We start from the raw sequence: 18598 nt of genomic DNA, 5'->3' as shown, positions 1-18598 counted from the left end.
CTTTGAAAAATGCTGGTGGAACTTTGATTGGGATGGCATTGAAAGTATAGATTGCTCTAGGCAGTACAGACATTTTAACAATATTTATTCTTCTGATCCATGAGCATGGAATGGTCTTCCATCTTTTTGTGTCTTCTTCAATTTCTTTCATGAGTGTTCTATAGTTCCTCGAGTACATATCCTTTATCTCTTTGGTTCGGTTTATTCCCAGGTCTCTTACAGTTCTTGCTACTATAGTAAATGGAATCGATTCTCTAATTTCCCTTTCTGTATTTTCATTGTCAGTGTATAAGAAAGCAACTGATTTCCGTACATTGATTTTGCATCCTGTCACATTACTGAATTGCTCTATGAGTTCTAGTAGTTTGGGGGTGTAGTCTTTTGGGTTATCTATATAAAGTATCATGTCATCTGTGAAGAAAGAAAGTTTGACTTCTTCTTTGCCAAATTGAATACGTTTTATTTGTTTTTGTAGTCTGATTGTTGTTGCTATGACTTATAATACTATGTTGAACAACAGTGGTGAAAGTGGGCATCCTTGTTGTGTTCCTGATCTCAAAGAGAAGGCTGTCAGCTTTTCCCCATTGAGGATATTTGCTCTGGGTTTTTCTTAGATAGATTTTATGAACTTGAGGTATGTTCCCTCTATCCCTACACTTTGAATCTTTTTAATCAGGAATGGATACTGTATCTTGTCAAATGCTTTTTCTGCATCAATTGAGAGGACCATGTGGTTCTTCTCTCTTCTCTTACTGATTTATTCTGTCACATTGTTTGATTTGTGAATGTTGAATTACCCTTGCATCCCACGGATAAATCCCACCTAGTCATGGTGGATAATCTTTTCAATGTACTGTTGGATCCCCTTAACTAGGATCTTGTTGAGAATCTTGGCATCCATATTCTTCAGGGATATTGGTCTGAAATTCTCCTTTTTGGTAGGGTCTTTGCCTGGTTTGGGGATCAGGGTAATCCTGGATTCATAAAAAGAGTCTAGAAGTTTTCCTTCTGTTTCTATTATTGGAAACAGCTTCAGGAGAATAGGTACTATTTCTTCTTTGAATGTTTGTTAGAATTATCCAGGGAATCTGTCAGGTCCTGGGCTCTTGTTTTTTGGGAAGTTTTTGATAACTACTTTGATGTCATTACTAGATATTGGTCTCTTCAGGTTGTCAATTTCTTCCTGATTCAGTTTTGGAAGTTTATAGGTTTCTAGGAATGCATCCATTTCATCTGGATTGTTTAACTTACTGGCATACAACTGTTGATAATAATTTCTGATGATTGTTCCTATTTCCTTGGTGTTAGTCGTATTCTGTCCCTTCTAATTCATAATTTTATTAATTTGGGTCCTCTCTTTTTTCTTTTGGACTAGTTTGGCCAATGATTTGTCAATCTTATTGATCCTTTCAGAAAACCAGCTTCCAGGGATGCCTGGGTGGCTCAGTGGGTTAAAGCCTCTGCCTTCTGCTCAGGTCATGATCTCAGGGTCTTAGGATTGAGCCCCGCATTGGGCTCCTTGCTCAGCGGGGAGCCTGCTTCCCCCTCTCTCTCTGCCTGCCTCTTTGCCTACTTGTGATCTCTGTCTGTCAAATAAGTAAATAAAATCTTAAAAAAAAACAGCTTCTAATTTCATTGATGTGTTCTACTGTATATCTAGTTTCTATCTCATTGATCTCTGCTCTAATCTTAATTATTTCTCTTTTTGTGCGTTGAGTTGGTTTAATTTGTTGTTGATTCTCCAGTTCTTAAAATGTAAAGACAGCTGATGTATTCTGGATTTTTCAATATTTTTTGAGGGATGCTTGGATGACTATGTATTTCCCCCTTAGGACTGCTTTTGCTGTATCACATAGGTTTTGGACTGAAGTATCTTCATTCTTATTGGTTTCCATGAATTGTGTAAGTTATTTGATTTCTCGTTGATCCAAACATTCTTAAGCAGGGTGGTCTTCAGCTTCCAAGTATTTGAATTCCTTCCAATCTTTTTCTTGTGGTTGAGTTCCAGTTTCAAAGCTTTGTGGTCTGAGAATATGCAGGGAATAATCTCAGTCTTTTGGTATTGGTTGAGCCCTGATTTATGACCCAGTTATTTACATGTTTCTTAAGTCTTCTCTTTACCAGATTAAACATCAGAAATATTTCCAACTATTTCTTATATGGAGTTATGTTTAGATAAAATGTAATATTTAATGTGTCTATATTGTTTCTCAAAATGTTCAATTGTTTTTTTTAAAGGTTATATAGTTAAATAAGTTTGTGAGATGTTAGATTAAATATCTTTTCTGCAGAATTTTAAGGATTTTTTGAAAAGTTAATAGACATTATGTATCTAGTTATAGAGTCTAGTTATAGAACTAGGCTTTAATTCCCTTGATTCTCAGTGCAGGCACTTCCTATTCATCCACTAAATCCATGTTCTTCCTAAAGTAAATGAGAAAAAGAGGTAGGGAGGTAGATAGAAGAAAGAGAGAGAGAGAGAGAGAGAGAGAGGTTTTGAGATTAAATCAGAGCCATTAGGTTAGGGCTTTCTGGGGTTGGTTTTGAAAAGGCAGTTTGTAGGTGAGGAGTGAAAGATTGACAAATGTTTGAAAAGGTGGATTCGTAAGTGTTTCTGGGGGGGAGCTTCCAAGCAGAACACACATATTGAAGCATTTGATGTCATTGACAATGGTATAGGAACCAGCCTAGACCTAAAACGTATCTTCAAGATCTCTTTATGGTTCATCTAATTTCAAATCACACCCACTACTACTTTGTGCAAAAAGTAATTACTAGAATGTGAGATATAATAGCCTCTGAAATTTACTTAAACTGAACTTGGAGAAAAGTTGACACCACCATAATTAGTCTTAATAATTTAGCCAAATAGATCTTCAATGTATGACTTAGAAATTTCAGAAACTAAAGTATAAGAACTTGACTTTGTGTTCTGGCAAAAAAGCTCAAATATATGGAGCTTCAGTTTTACCTCCACCAGCTAAAATGGAGGCTCTTATGTCATTTGAATCTAATCTTATGTTGATGAAGCCCTGAAATTTGAATTTATGACTCTACAAGTTTGGTTACCTACCAATGGAGAGAAATACCTGTCTCTCATATTACAACAAAGGGAGCCACCACTGTTAAAAGGCTATTACAAGTGATGGCAGATACCGGATTTCAAACATAACTCACTATTAGGACTATTAGAACTGCTTATGACTGACCAAGAAGGTGGTCAGCAAAAAGTTGAGGAGCTGTGTATTATGAACAACTTGTTTTCACCATACAGCAGCGGTGTTATATATACAAACAGCTCAAACTAACTGCTAGATGGGGCTATTGGCCCTCCTTCCACTTAGCTTCCAACTTAGCTTTTGCCATTTCTTGTAAATTTAGGTGTTAAGGATGTGTTAATTGGAGAGATGAAAACTTTTTATTCAAGGATGGTGTTCATAAAAAAAATGGTTTGGTTAGAAAAAGGAAAAATCATGATAAAAATCATTAAAACTGCAAAATCAGTTCTAGGAGGAACTACTTGCCAAATTGAGGGAGGAGAGACTAGGGAGATAACAGCTACTCCCCTCATTATTATCAATAACACTGACATGATGGTCACCTACAGAGGCAAATAACTTTATTTATTAGCAAGTTTCAAGAGACAAACAAATTAAACTCAAGTTTGATGCCTGCTTAGCTGGTAAATAGGGAGTCACTGATGTTCCCCGTATAACAGCAACCTTCAGAGAACAAACACCTCTGTGATGATAGGTAGATTCCTGCCCCTGATCACACCAATTATTGTGTACCTATTATGGGCCATAAAGTATACCAGGTTTTGCAGATTATATATAGATTAAGAAGACATACACTCCACTTTTAAGGAGTAAAAACAGTGAAAATAAGAGATATATACAGATACCTGTAGTGAAAAGTTGAAACTGATAAGTACTAAAAGAGAGGATTGTAAGCATGATGCAAAAATTTCAGCAGGGAGTTCAGTTGGTAGGATGATTCAATCTTTTACTTAGCCATTTTTTCAAAAGAAACACTTATAAAACACCTGCTATTATGCTGGATTTTGAGGAGATATAGATGGAAAAGATGGTCCCTGTCACTGAGGGGCTCAGATTAAAAGGGGCAGTAAATTAACAGACAAATAAAAACAATAAAATAAATAAATACATAACAATTATAAGAATAAACTTGTGCAGAAGGAGCTTTGGCAACACAAAGGAAGGTCATCTCAGCTAGTCTAAGATTAGACAAAGATAGACCTTATGTTGGGTGGAAACTTAGGGAGGAAGAAACTATAAAGCTGAGGATTGAAAGAGAGGGATAAATAAACGTCACTGCAGGAAGAGATGACAGTTAGTCTAAAGGGATAGAAACATGAAAGTGCATGGAAAATCCAGAAACTGAAAGAGTTCTGTATGGCCAGAGTAAAAAATACAAGTGGAATTAATGGAAGACACGAGATAATAGAGGTGACCAGTCTCACGATCATGAAGCCCTTGCACTTTTTCCTGAAAGTAAAAGAGAATTAAGCAGGAGTTTTATGTCAAGGGAGAAACCCAATCTTGAAGATATCAATGCAGCTTCAGACTGAGAAAACAGAGAGATAAAAAGGGAAAGGACATAGGGAGAGAGTGAGAGAAAGCAAGAGACTGAAAAAAGGAAAGAAAGAAGGGCTGAAAACAAGACATTGAGGAGAGCAAGTCTTGGTGGCATGCTGTGGTGGGGTTTCCCATACTAGGAAGCAGGAGACAGCAATAAAAACTCAAATTTAATCCATTCATTAAATAAAACAAAATTGTACTAAGTTATTAGAAAATGTTAAATGCTGTTTTAAGTATTGGAGATATACTCTTTGCTTTCCTGGAGTTCATAGCCTGGTGGGGATGACAGACATCAACCAATCAACCAAAATGTATACTTACAAAATAAATGAAGTGCTATTAAAGAGAGGTGCATGTACCATGAGACGACATAACAGGGATGTATGATTAGGTTATTTGGTTGCAAGCAACCAAAATTTATTTAGGTTAGCATAAGCAAAAAATTAATAGTATCAGAAGGATTTGAGGTAACTCGGTGTAAAGAAGGAATGACTGATATATCCGGGGTCTGTGAAACAGAAAACAGAGCAGCTTCAGGGAGCCAGGTAGCAGGAATTAATGAACACGGACTTCAGAAAAATTGGCTCAATTTTCCAGCTCTGCAATGCTGCTCAAGGTACACATTCCTGTGAGGGAGAGTCAGAATAACCTACTGCAGGTCACAGTCCCATTACTTGGTTAGGGAAAAGATTACTTTGATTGATATTCCTACAAACACTCCAAGCATGAGGAAAAAGTTCTTAAGAAACCTCAGCTGTATTTCCCAGAAGCATAATGGCTATCGCTCCAGTAAAAACAATGGATTTTCACTACTAAAGAGGCAAACTGAACTAAACCTCAGGGAAGGTTTCTTAGAAAAGAGTTACTGAACTGAGATATGAAGGATAAGGAGGAATTAACTAGGGGAAGATTGGGTGTGCATGTCATTAGGGGGTAGCTTCCTAGTTATAGAGAAAGCACAGCATGTGCTTAGATGAAAGGCTAATTAAAGGCAAAATTTACTCCTTAAAAAATTGCCTTGTGGGTGCCCATTCAATAACATGCCTGGATTATTCATTAGCAATCATCTCCATTATCATCAGCATCACCACTATCTCTAAATATAAGAATAAAATACACAGTCTGAAAGTTGACAAAATTATCTGCATGTTCTCTTTTCAGACATTTGTTATAGCCCTTAAGAAAATGTTGGTGAGAACCACTGTTCTATAGACTAATTTCCCCATGGTGTAGTATGTCACTCTTGTCATCTCTTAGTGGAGGATTTCCTAAGAAGGGGATAATTGTAAACTGTGGGACAGTAGGGCATTTCTTCTTTTTGTTTATTATCATATTGAGGAACTGGATTTCACCATGCACCTTAGCATGTTAGAAATATATTCCTCTCTTTCTTTACTCTTTTGAACTGTGTAGATAATTACCCTTTGCTAAGCAAAAGTTACATCATTCTGGAGACTGAAGTAGCTTTGCTACCACTTACTGTGCGATGAGCAAAGCAGTTTACTTGCCTCTGCTTAGGTTCCTTAGTTTATGCAAGTGGTTATGAAATATACTCTGCAGAGACTTTAAAAAATTATTTTTTTCTTATTTTATAAAATAGAAAAAAAGACTCAGAGAAGTGTGAACTGCCCAACATCACATAGCTTCTTAGTGAGAGAGCTGGATCTAGATTTCAGGTCTGTCTTGCATTCATCATACTTATTCTTAGAGAACTTGGGTGTATAATGCATACAAAACATTATAGTGAAATAGGGACCAAGGTTTTGAGTTCTAGATGTAATACTTATTAGTTCTGTGAATTTAGGCATCCACTAACCTTTCTAAACCTCTCTTCCCTCATTTGTTAAATGAGGATAATAATGCCTACCCAATCCCTTTTAGGGTCATTGTAAGAGTCAAAAGAAGACAACATATGAAAGGATACTTTGTACACTGCAAATATGTGACAATGCTGTTATAAACTACATTCTGAAAAATTAGGAATTTGAAACTCTTCAATGCTGAATAACTTATAAATTTCACTGTCTAAGAATATCTCTGAACTTAAAGCTCATTTCCATTTCCTCTAAACTCTGAACTCTCTCTATATGTCTGGAAGCATAAGGTGTCATATGCTAATTTAAAAAAAATTAATCTTTAATTAAGCACTACCTAGAGTGTTACAATATGGTAATAAATGTGTATTTCTTTAAAATGAACTCTATTCCCAAATCCCTTGTTAAAACTGGTTAAGAAAAAAAAAATTAACCATAATATGTAAACTAATATATTGGAAAAAATAATTAAGACTTTGTTAAAAGTTCAGTTTTGACTTTCAATTTAAAAAGGGAGAAAACATCTCCCAAAGTCATTATCTAGCTTAGAAGCTAAGAATTTCCTCCTCCTATTGTAGCTAGCATTGATAGCATTGACCTCGGATATCTCTGCTCATCGAAGTATAACTGTCTCACAGGGAAAAGAGAACTGAATGACAAGTCAATTGACCTTGTTTTGGTCAGCATCCATAGGCTCTCAGGTAGGTTACTATGTCCTCAACCTAGCTTTTCACTATTTCTCCTCCCTTGTATCTTGCCAACATCATTTTCTTCACACTCTACCATCATTGCAGTCATCCTCATCATTGATAAGAGTTATTGAGCATTTATTACATCCCCAGAATGATATATAGTGCATAACATGTACTCTTTCATTCAAACCTTACAACAGCCCTAAGCAGTAACTATTATAATTATCTCATTTTTAAGGGCAAGCACTGTATGCCTCACACGTCTTTGTATCCCTCAGAGTGCTTGCAAATGCAAACCACGTCTCTTTTCTCTTGTGTAAAATAGAGATAACAATAGGTCCCTCCAAGTGTTGCTAAAAAGATGATTTGAAACACCATAAAGCACCTAGTACCATGCCTGGCACATAGTACACCTTCAATAATATTTATTACTTAGATTTGAATAAGATCACATATTTATGATGGAAGGTAACCCCTAAAACCAGAAATTTAAAAATTTCTTAACCAGTTTAATTTCCCAATGGTAACCTCGGGCTATGTCAGACTCAGAAAATGCTGCCTCATAGGTTTCTATTCCTTTCCAGAGACTCTTTGAACTCAAGCTAAACTCTACATTCTTTATTCTACATGGTACTAGTGCAATTGTCTGAAAAAACTTCAATTATAAAAGAGTTATATATTGTAGAATTATACTTAGTAACACAAAGAGATTGTTAAGTATTAAGTTAAAATAAGTGTGTCCTCATATATATATATATATATGTGTGTGTGTGTGTGTGTGTATTACTTATATTTTAAAGAAATTTCTGAACATTTTACAGTGCATCTATATTATTTTCTTTTCTTTCTTTTTTATTTTTTTTAAGATTTTTTTTATTTATTATTTATTTGACAGACAGAGATCACAAGTAGGCAGAGAGGCAGGCAGAGAGAGAGGAGGAAGCAGGCTCCCTGCCGAGCAGAGAGCCCGATGCGGGGCCCGATCCCAGGATCCTGGGATCGAGACCCGAGCCGAAGGCAGAGGCCTTAACCCACTGAGCCACCCAGGCACCCCTTTCTTTTTTTTTTTTAAAGGAAAGGAGGAAGGGAGAAAGAGAGGGAGGCAGTTTAAAGATAGGCAGCCTGCAAGATCACTTCAGCAGACTCTAGATTTCTGAGGTTTATATGCTTACAGCCCCATTTTGCATCTCCCAAACCCTGCGACCATGGATTCCAGAATTCCATAAGGCCACAGCAAAACTAGCTCTAGAGCTTCCTGCCATGTCCTTGTAAAACCATAAGTTTTTCTAATTGAGCAGGTGGAGACTCTTACTCATTCATATTTAAATCTGAGAGTATGATCTTGATAACTGTAGCTTAACATTACTGAGGGGTTTACCCTAGGCCAGTCTCTACCACTCTCCCTATATCCATTCATGTAATTCTCATAATAACCCCAGGAGTTAGGTTTTCTTCATTTAGTAAATATTAAGCTTTCATCCTTTAGCAGACACTATTCAAAGCATTTGGTAAACAATGAACATAGCAAATATTCCTTGTAGAGCTTACATTCTAGTGGTGAAAGAAAAATAATATCTCCACTTTGTAAGTATAGAAACTGAGGTACAGAAAGTTTATGTACTGTAGAGAGGAAGTGTTGGGTCTATGCTTTGAACCCAGCTGTCCATCCCCAGTATTTTGTTCTTAACCATTACACTGCAATTGTTTAAAAAAGAAGCCTTATTGGAGGGATTATCCAAAAGAAATTACAGTGTACAATTACTGAGGTGAATCCTGGTCCTGAGTATAAATTCATAGTCTAACCTTGTATGTTATGCATAAAGGAAACATTTTAAATTCTTTCAGCTGAATAAATGTTAGCTTTGTAATCAAATCCCATTTGGTTTGAATAAGACAGGGCAATCCCGAATTCCAAGTATTTTTAGATATGCCTATATTACTTATATGCCAGGAATACTCACAAAGGAATATAATAAGTTCAAAAATGTACTCTGTCTGAATTACTGCTCAAGTGGATGGGAAAAGAGTTTCTCATAAAACTAAGTCTGAACAAGATTTATAGAAGCAGGAAGGAGTGACAGGAAATATGGAACCACAGCAGGTTACTTCTCTCTACAGCAAGAATGTAATATGGAATGGTCTCCAGGGCAGACTCTGGAACTATATCCAAAGAAATTTCCTCTAATTTTCTACACGTAAAAGAGATGAGTCTCAATACTTATCTTTTTAATATTATTTATTTATTTATTTATTTAAGAGAGGGACAGAGAGTGAGAGGGAGAGAGAGAACATGCGTGGGGTGAGGGGCAGAGGGAGAAGCAGACTCCCTGCTCAGCAGGGAGCCCAATGCAGGACTCCATCCCAGGATCCCAAGATCATAACCTGAGCCAAAGGCAGACACTCAACTGACTGAGCCACCCAAGTGCCCCAAGGCTCAATATCTGGGAAAGGTAGAGTGAGGTGGATTGTGCCAGAGAACATTTCTTTTTATGTCTCCCCTAAGCAGTATGTATGCTTATTTTTTTTTAATTGAAAGGAAAAATATCCTGAAATAATGCATGAAAAATTAAGAAAACAAATCAAGACACTAAACTTCTAGCTGGACCTATTGTTTGGATTTACCTTGAGACTTTAGATGATTTGAATGATTTAAACTTAAATTATAAGTTAATTTCCATGACTCAAAAAGCAGCCGAGTTTACTGGTATCCCCACATAAGTAGGTTTTGAACTAAAGCTAAAAAGTCTGAACACTATTATAGGCCCTTTTGAGTCCTGGCCCTGCCCATATTGAGATATTTCAAATGAAATAGCCATAAGGAGAGGTAATGTTACAAACCACATTTCCCCAACATTGTGAACAGTGAGTTTCTCAAAAGCTGGGCTCTCCAACTTCTTCATGGTTATAACCACTGTTTGTCACATAGTTTCTGACATAAAGTAGGCTCTCAATAAATGTCTGTTAGAAGAATGGCTCAGTACATATTTTTGATTCCTTAAGCATGAATGAAGAGGATTTTTTTAGGGGTTCTATATCTGTAGGAGCTTTTTATGTTATTTCTACAATACTGTTGAAAAAAGTAAAGGAGTATTTATAAACTCTGTCAGATTTATCAATAAGTAAAATAACTCTTGCTCCAAAAATTCTGAGTTCTGTTCAAAGTGTAGATGAAGAATAACACCAAGGCAAAGTCTCTGGAAAAAACACAACAGAATCACAGGAAAGAGAAGTTTAAAAAAAAACATGATAATATATTATATGCATGGTGTTTCTTCAGTAATCTTGAAACAGTTCCCTTCTGAGGCACAAACAACTTCCATTCTTTCCTCTAGCCTAGGGTTGCAAAAGCTTTCAGAGCTGCTTTGTGAGAAGCATGAGGCTGTGGGCAGCTGTTCTTTATTCCTCCTTCACATACAGTATCCTGTCTTTCTGACCCTGAGCTTGCTTTTTGTACACTGCTAAGCAGACCGTGCAACAGAATAATGGATTATTTTTCAGGGTCTCAATAGTGCTCTTTCTTACTGTTTTCATTAAAATAATGAATGTCAGTCTTCAATCCAATGTAACTGAAGGTTAATTGGTAAACTTTTTTCTGGGAGGTGTTGTCAGTAAGGAAGTTGTCAGGTCCTGCTGTGCGCTGCTGATAGCTGCAGCTATGGAGGAGGCCAAGCAGAAGCAGCCTGATTAGCACTGGGATTATTTCATATACAATATAATCAGGCCACGATATTACAACAATGAGGTGTCTGTCTTCTTTTGAAACAAAGTACAAGAAGTGGCAGAAAAGGAGGGCTAAGGAAGGGGTGGAATGCTTCATGTGCAATCAATCTCAGAGATCGTAGAGGAGTTTAGTGGAATCTCGGTTCTACAGAAATGGCAATGCTAATTTTAATCAGACACATTATGAAGCAAATTAAACAAAATCACCTTAAACCCTTTTAAACTAACCTAAGGTATAAACAAGCAAACAGATACCCAGACAGACAAAGGGTTTAATGTGTTCTATAAAACCAACCAACAAACAAACATTCCAAACCACATATAAAAGCCTGTCCTCTTTTATAAACACAGTCTGGCAGACATTTGCCTCCTCTCTTCTGAAATGTGCTGCATAGGCTAAACTATGAAAAAATCAATCTACTGGAGAAACTTGTTTCGCAACTTTTCTCTGTGAGCAAGTAAAGTATACCAAAAGTTTCAAAGTCACATTACTCTATTAATGCCATTAGGATTTTATTTGGTGAAGTGCTGATGTTGCTCACTAAATATGGGTTTACTGTCACTAAATATGCATTGTTGCTCATTTTATAAGTATTGTATCACTTAGTAAGTGGTTTAGACCATTTAGGCTGCTATAACAAAATACCATAGACTGGTTTGCTTAAAAAAAGAGAAATTCATTTCTCATACTTCTGGAGCTTAGGAACTCCAAGATCAAGATAAGAGCATGATTGCCTTCTGGAAAGGATCCTCTTCCTGCTTCAGACCTGACACCTCCTCTCTGGGTCCTCACATGGTGGAAGCAGCAAGAGATCTCTCTGGAGCCTCTTTCATGAGAGCATTAATCCCACTCATTAGGACTCTGCCTTCATTACTTAAATGCCTTTCAAAGTCCGACCTCCTCTTTGGGGTTTAGGATTTCAATGTAAATTTTAGAAATATGCAAACATTAAAACTATAGCAACGAGTTGCTGGTGTAACATGAAAGCCAATATATCTTAATGGCCTCCAGGAGTCAGTTTTCTATGGAAACTTCTCCAATCCTATGAGGACTCCTTTGCCACCAGGAGAGGGGTGACAGTTGCAGAGACAATAATAATTTTGCTAAAGTGAGTTGGGTCTTTAGCCATTGTCCCTCATATTTTTTTTTATTTTATTTATTTATTTGTCAGAGAGAGAGAGAAAAGAGAGAGCACAGCAGGGGGAGCAGCAGGCAGAGGGAGAGGCAAGCTCCCCACCAAGCAAGGAGCCCAATGCAGGACTCAATCCCAGAACCCTGGAATCATGACTTAGAGCCAAATGCAGCCACTTAACTGAATGAGCCACCCAGGCATCCCAAACCATTGTTCCTCTTTAAACCCATTCACCATCCTCTCCCACAACATATTGCTTGGTTGCTTGAGCTATTATTAAACATAACTACCTTCTCTCCTCAGCACACAGAATGTCATTACAGCACCATCTCTCCTCAGCACACAGAATGCCATTACAGCACCATCAACCTCTACTTTTCTGCCAAACCAAACCTTTTATTTGCCTCAAAATTCTTTTGAAGACTTACCTCCTGTAGTAAGCCTTACCAGCTGGCCCTACACAGATGGTCACTTCCACCTTCCAAACTTCCATTTTCTTCTCTATGGATGCTATAGCACTGATAAATGTTTACTTGGACAACTGCACAAATACCACACAAACACACTCACATATACCCACATGTTCATTCATGTGTTTTTAGACCCACTGCTTTTGATGGACTATATTCTAATGCATTTCGGAAGTTCCTCTTTGGCTAGTGGTGGCTACTAGATTTGCATTGCCATTCACATTGGCTGAGAGTTTGAAAAAGAATGAATTTCTCAAAACAGAATCTTGAAAAAAATCAATCAAGAAATCTTGTCTTTCACTCTCACTCTTTATTTTTACTTTCCTTTTTTCCCTCCTTAAACAACACTAAGTCCACATCACTTTCCACATATTCCCTAAAAATGCCATTATGCTTAAAAAGGTATACATTTTCTTTCTTGCCTCATAATTTTGGGCAGTGATATCACACATTTTCTTTTTTAAGGCAAAACCAGTTGTGGAGAGAAAGCTGCTATGTGCTTGGATCTAACTCATTAAGTAAACCAACATATGTATATATGCATACATGTGCACACACATGTGCCCACCGATATATGTTTGTGTTGACAAAAAACAATGTGTTTAGAAATGTACTTTTTCACTGCACTATTCTGAGACATGGAAATATATTCAGGTTTGAGGGTTAAAGCTCAACATTTTTCTGTTAAAATTTTGTATGTAGAAATAAATCTATACTGTTTAATGTAAATAGAGATCTAATACACACAGAAGCTAAATTCCTGGACATATTTTCTATTCTTTATTAAAACCCCTGTATTACTGGGATTTGATGCTGTGCTAGAATTCTGAAGGATGATAGCTGCAAAGACAATAATGCTGCCAAAGTGACAGGAGGCCCTTTAGCCATTGTGCCTCTTTGAACTCACTCACTTTTTATTATGAACCCCTTTGGCAGAACGACATGACTTCAAAAAAAAAAAAAAGGACTACAAAAAAACTTGGAACTCTTGGAGGGTGAAATTAAATATTTGCCACATTCAGTAGGGATTCATGAGTAGTGTTCATGTCATCAAATGTACTAAGTATGTTATTTCTTTTTTTTTTTTTTTGACAGAGAGAAAGATCACAAGTAGGCAGAGAGGCAGGCAGAGAGAGAGGGGGGAAGCAGGCTCCCTGCTGAGCAGAGAGCCTGATGCGGGGCTCGAGATCATGACCCGAGCCGAAGGCAGAGGCTTTAACCCACCGAGCCACCCAGGCGCCCCTATTTATGTTATTTCTTATGAGACACAAATTCTACCGTAAAGAGACCAGTTGTGTATCTCTTAATCTCTTCTATTTTAGAAAGCAAGCAATATTCTGTTGAATTCCATTATATAGATTCCTATTAAACCCAAACAAAAATGGACAGGAATACCTGATTCCCTGATCTAACTATATTTGCTGCTGAATTTTTCTCCAGTTATCACTGACCAGAGTAATTTTTTGATTTTTTGAATTTTTCAAAGAATGTATCAAATTCATTTTCTACTATTGGCCCAACTACATTATGGAAATTTGAACAGAGTGGGTAGAAATATCACATGCTAACTCAACCTTCTTGGATTATTCAATATTTATTCATGATTTGGTTATATTGGGTATTGAGTTAGTTTTTAATATAGTGCACACACTTTCATTTCCTCAGCCTGAAGCAATGAGTTTTAGGTCCACTCATTTCAAATGTCTCTCACATACACACCCGAACCCATGCATATCCAATAATCATTTCAGACTGTATCCTTTCAAACTTCTATGGGCAGATCCTCAGATTATATGGTATCAGGGACATCATTAGGTTTGGCCATTTAGGGATAAACAAATGACAGAAAAGATGTGTGGTTGCCCTTAGCAACTACAGCATCACATGTTATTTGTGTTATCTGTGAGCTGCAGAACATCACCCTCTTTTTAAGAAATACAAACATGCACATATAGTACACACACGATGGTTCTTAGCTAATCATAGCTTCTAAAATAATTATAACTAAAAACTAGTGCATGTATTCCTTTGACTTTACTTTCCTGTTTATCATGCAGATATTTTCAAAATGTAATACTTTATTTTTTTCTTGTTTTTAAGAAACAATTTCACTGAATAATATTTTTATGGAGAGAATTAGAGGCAGTGGAGCATTAGATTTGATTGCAATAACAGGCTGTTTAATATAACAATAACTACTTCAGTCAATAATTTGAAAGACTTCCCAGTATAGAAATCTGGCTTTTAGATGATTTTCTCTCCAATTTCATGATGTGCATTTTAAATTTCTTCATCTTCAAAGGTCGTAGCACAGTATTTGTTATGAGAGGACATTGAAACAAAAACAGATTTTAATTCTAGGTATTATGAACACAACCACATAATGTTTGTAAAATTGTATAGGCCAAAAGGAACTTCTTTTGTGCAAATTTAGTTAATTAAACTAATGCTTAAGTATTTACACTCTGTGGGTTAGCTGACCTACCTGTCCTTTCAGAAAGGCAATTATCAAAAATAATTGATTTTTAAAAATTCACAGTCAACAAAACCAAAAGATAAATGACAGAATGAAAAGATATTTGCAAATGACATGTCAGATAAAGGGCTAGTATGCAGAATCTATAAAGAACTTATCAAACTTAACACCCAAAGAACAAATAATCCAATCAAGAAATGGGCAGAAGGCATGATCAGACATTTCTACGAGGAAGACATCCAAATGGCCAATAGACGCATGAGAAAGTGCTCAACATCCCTTGGCATCAGGGAAATACAAATCAAAACCACAGTGAGATACCACCTCACACCAGTCAGAATGGCTAAGATTAGCCAGGCAGGAAACAACAGGTGTTAGCGAGGATGTGGAGAAAGGGGAACCCTCCTACACTGGTAGGAATGCAAGCTGGTGCTGCCACTCTGGAAAACAATATGGAGGTTCCTCAAAAAGTTGAAAATAGAGCTACCTTAAGACCCAGCAATCACACTACTGGGTATTTACCCTAAAGATACAAATGTATCTTCAGGGGCACATGCACCTGAATATTTATAGCAGCAATGTCCACAATAGCCAAACCATGGAAAGAACCTAGATCTCCATCAACAGGTGAATGGGTAAAGATGTGAGATTATACAGATATATATATATATATATATATATAAATATATATAATGCAGTCATCAAAAAAACCCTGAAATCTTGCCATTTGCAATGATATTAATGGAACTAGAGGGTATTATGCTAAGCAAAATAAGTCAGTCAGAGAAAGACAATTATCATATGATCTCTCTTGTTGGGGTCAATTCCACGTTAAAACATGTTAACCCCCTAGGGCCTGCCTAGGCCTACTTAGCCATAGTGACTCCATGTTGCCTAGGTAGACATTTTGTTGTTTAATAAATGCCTCAACAGTTATTGATATCAGTTCCAGGTAACTGTTACTAAAACACACAGCTAAAACAAGGCCATTTTGTTTATATCAGTTCCAGGTAACTATTACTAAAATGCATACCTAAAACAAGGCCATTTTGTTGTTTAATAAACGCCTCAACAGTTACTAGTATCAGTTCCAGGTAACCTTTACTAAAACACACAGGTAGGAGACATCCAATCAGCCAAAGACACATATGTAGATGCCTGCGATTGTGCCCTATAAAAACTAGCCTGTAAGACCAAGGGGCGTCGCTCTCTTCAGAGGCGGCCCTGTCCGGTCAGTCTGACTTCTAATGCTTGGCATAGAATAAAGCTTTACATAACTTTCACTTTGTCTCAGCCTCATTTCCCTGGCTGGTCAGTCTAACTTCTAATGCTTGGCATAGAATAAGGCTTTGCGTAACTTTGTCTCAGTCTCGTTCCTTTGATAACAGACTCAACACTCTGATATGAGAAATTTGAGAGGCAGGGCAGGTGTTTGTAGGGGGAAGGAAGGGGAAAAATGAAATAAAATGGGACCATAGAGAGAGACAAACCATAAGAGACTCAATCTCAGGAAACAAACTGAAGGCTGCTTGGGGTGGGATGGGAGGGATAAGGCAGCAGATGAACATTGGAGCAGGTATGTGCTATGGTGAGTGCTGTGAATTGTGTAAGACTGATGATTCACAGGGGCACCTGGGTGGCTCAGTCGGTTAAATGGCTGCCTTCCACTCAGGTCATGATCCCAAAGTTTTGGTATTGAGCCCCATATTGGGCTCCCTGCTCATCAGAGAGCCTGTTTCTCCCTCTCCCTCTACCTGCCACTCTGCCTACTTGTGCCCTCTCTCTAACTCGCTCAAATAAATAAAAATCTTTAAAAAAAAAAGGAGTGATGATTCACATACCTGTACCCCTGAAGCAAATAATACATTATATCTTAATAAAATTTAAAAAATAAAAATAAAATGAGATGTCTTAGGTAAGTCAATATGTTGAATCAACAACACTTCTGCCAATCAGAGACTACCACCACGTTATTTTAACACTTTTTTTTTTAAGATTTTTATTTATTTATTTGACAGACAGAGATCACAATAGGCAGAGAGGCAGGCAGAGAAAGAGGAGGAAGCAGGCTCCCTGCCTAGCAGAGAGCCCGATGCGGGACTCGATCTCAGGACCCTGGGATCATGACCTGAGCTGAAGGCAGAGGCTTTAACCACTGAGCCACCCAGGTGCCCCTATTTTAACACTTTTTGAAGATATTAATCCTCAGGTTTATAATGTCTTTCAAGAACATGATCATGCTTTTTCCTTTCTCATTCATTTTGTCTTTTCCCAACTGATAAGTATTGATCTATCTGTCTTTCCATTACATGTGTATTATAAGCTACTGGACAATATGGTTACTCTAGAAGTAATTTTAGCCATTTGTGCCACCTTCAAGGGTAACATTACAAAAGCTTACTCTTAAAACCCAAATTCAAACCTCTAATGGGACAAAGGGTGAGGTTTTGTTTCTTTTGCTATGCTATCAGCAAACAAAACTTCTTTAAAGGGTCTTACTCTGCTTGTATTTCTTTTTTTTTCTTCAAGATTTCGTTTGTTTGTTTGTTTGTTTGTTTGTTTTAAAGAGAGAGCATGCCAGGGAAGGGGCAGAGGGAGAGACAGAATCCCAATCAGACACCCTGCTGAGTGCAGAGCCTGATGCAGGGCTCAGTCTTACAACCTTTATAACCTTGAGATCATGACCTGAGCCCAAACAAAGAGTCCATTACTCAACCTACTGAGCGTCTTAGGCACCCCCTGCTTGCATTTCTGCTTCCAAATGTATTTAACAGGTATATGGACAGTTTCAAATAATATTAAAAATGTAATACTTTGCCTGACAATAATCTGTCATTTATTCCTTGTAAATCCACTAAGTCTATCAAAGCAAATCACAATTTTGGAGCTCTGTTAAGCACTTTGTTATTTAACACAGGTGTTTCTATAATTGTGCTACTTTAGGAAAATTCAATGCTCAATGGCTCTTAAGCACTTCCACCTGTAGAGTGTATTGGTCCATTATTATTAGTACACCAAATGAAATTATAAAATGTGTAAAATGTTAACTGATTAAAAGCTAAGTTTTGCTTATTCTGATTCTTGTTAGATTTTTCTTGTCACTTCATTCATGTTAAGCACATTTTTACCACCTTGAGGGAAAAAAAGAAGTTGTTAATGATATATTTAGCAAGAAATACAGATATGATATATTTAAATTAAGACCTTGAATTTAAGGAAAATAGTTTTCTATGTTATAAATCTAATTTTGAAGAGAAATGAAGATAAAAAGCCATTGACTATTGCAGAAATATAGTTCCTTGCTATACTGTTCTAAGCCATGTTAAGATGATAGGTCATTGCAAAGTGTTAAAACAACAAGCCTTTTATTTTTTTTTTCCCCAGTACAAATAGCCCTGAAGAGTGGGAAGGAGGTTGCTTAGTATTGAACTACAAGAAAATGCAAGGTCCTTGACCCCTCCAAAACTTTATCATTTAGTTTGGAATTCAAAACTAATATGGGCAACAATTAGCAAACAAGTAGATGCTAAAGTTTCACAAATGAGGTGAAACTGGAGGTTAACTTTAGAAAACTTGAACAAAAAAAAATGACCTCAAAGTTGGAGTAGAGAACAATTAGCACTAACAAAGGCCTGAAGGCAAGAATAAACATGAAGAAGGCCTTGAAAATAATAGCTTGAGAGACTGGAAAA

Source organism: Enhydra lutris, unplaced genomic scaffold (genome assembly GCF_002288905.1).
Source record: "Enhydra lutris kenyoni isolate GAN:26980312 unplaced genomic scaffold, ASM228890v2 scaffoldscaffold67, whole genome shotgun sequence".
NCBI classification, from domain to species: Eukaryota; Metazoa; Chordata; class Mammalia; order Carnivora; family Mustelidae; genus Enhydra; species Enhydra lutris.
This window is presented reverse-complemented; position numbering follows the sequence as displayed.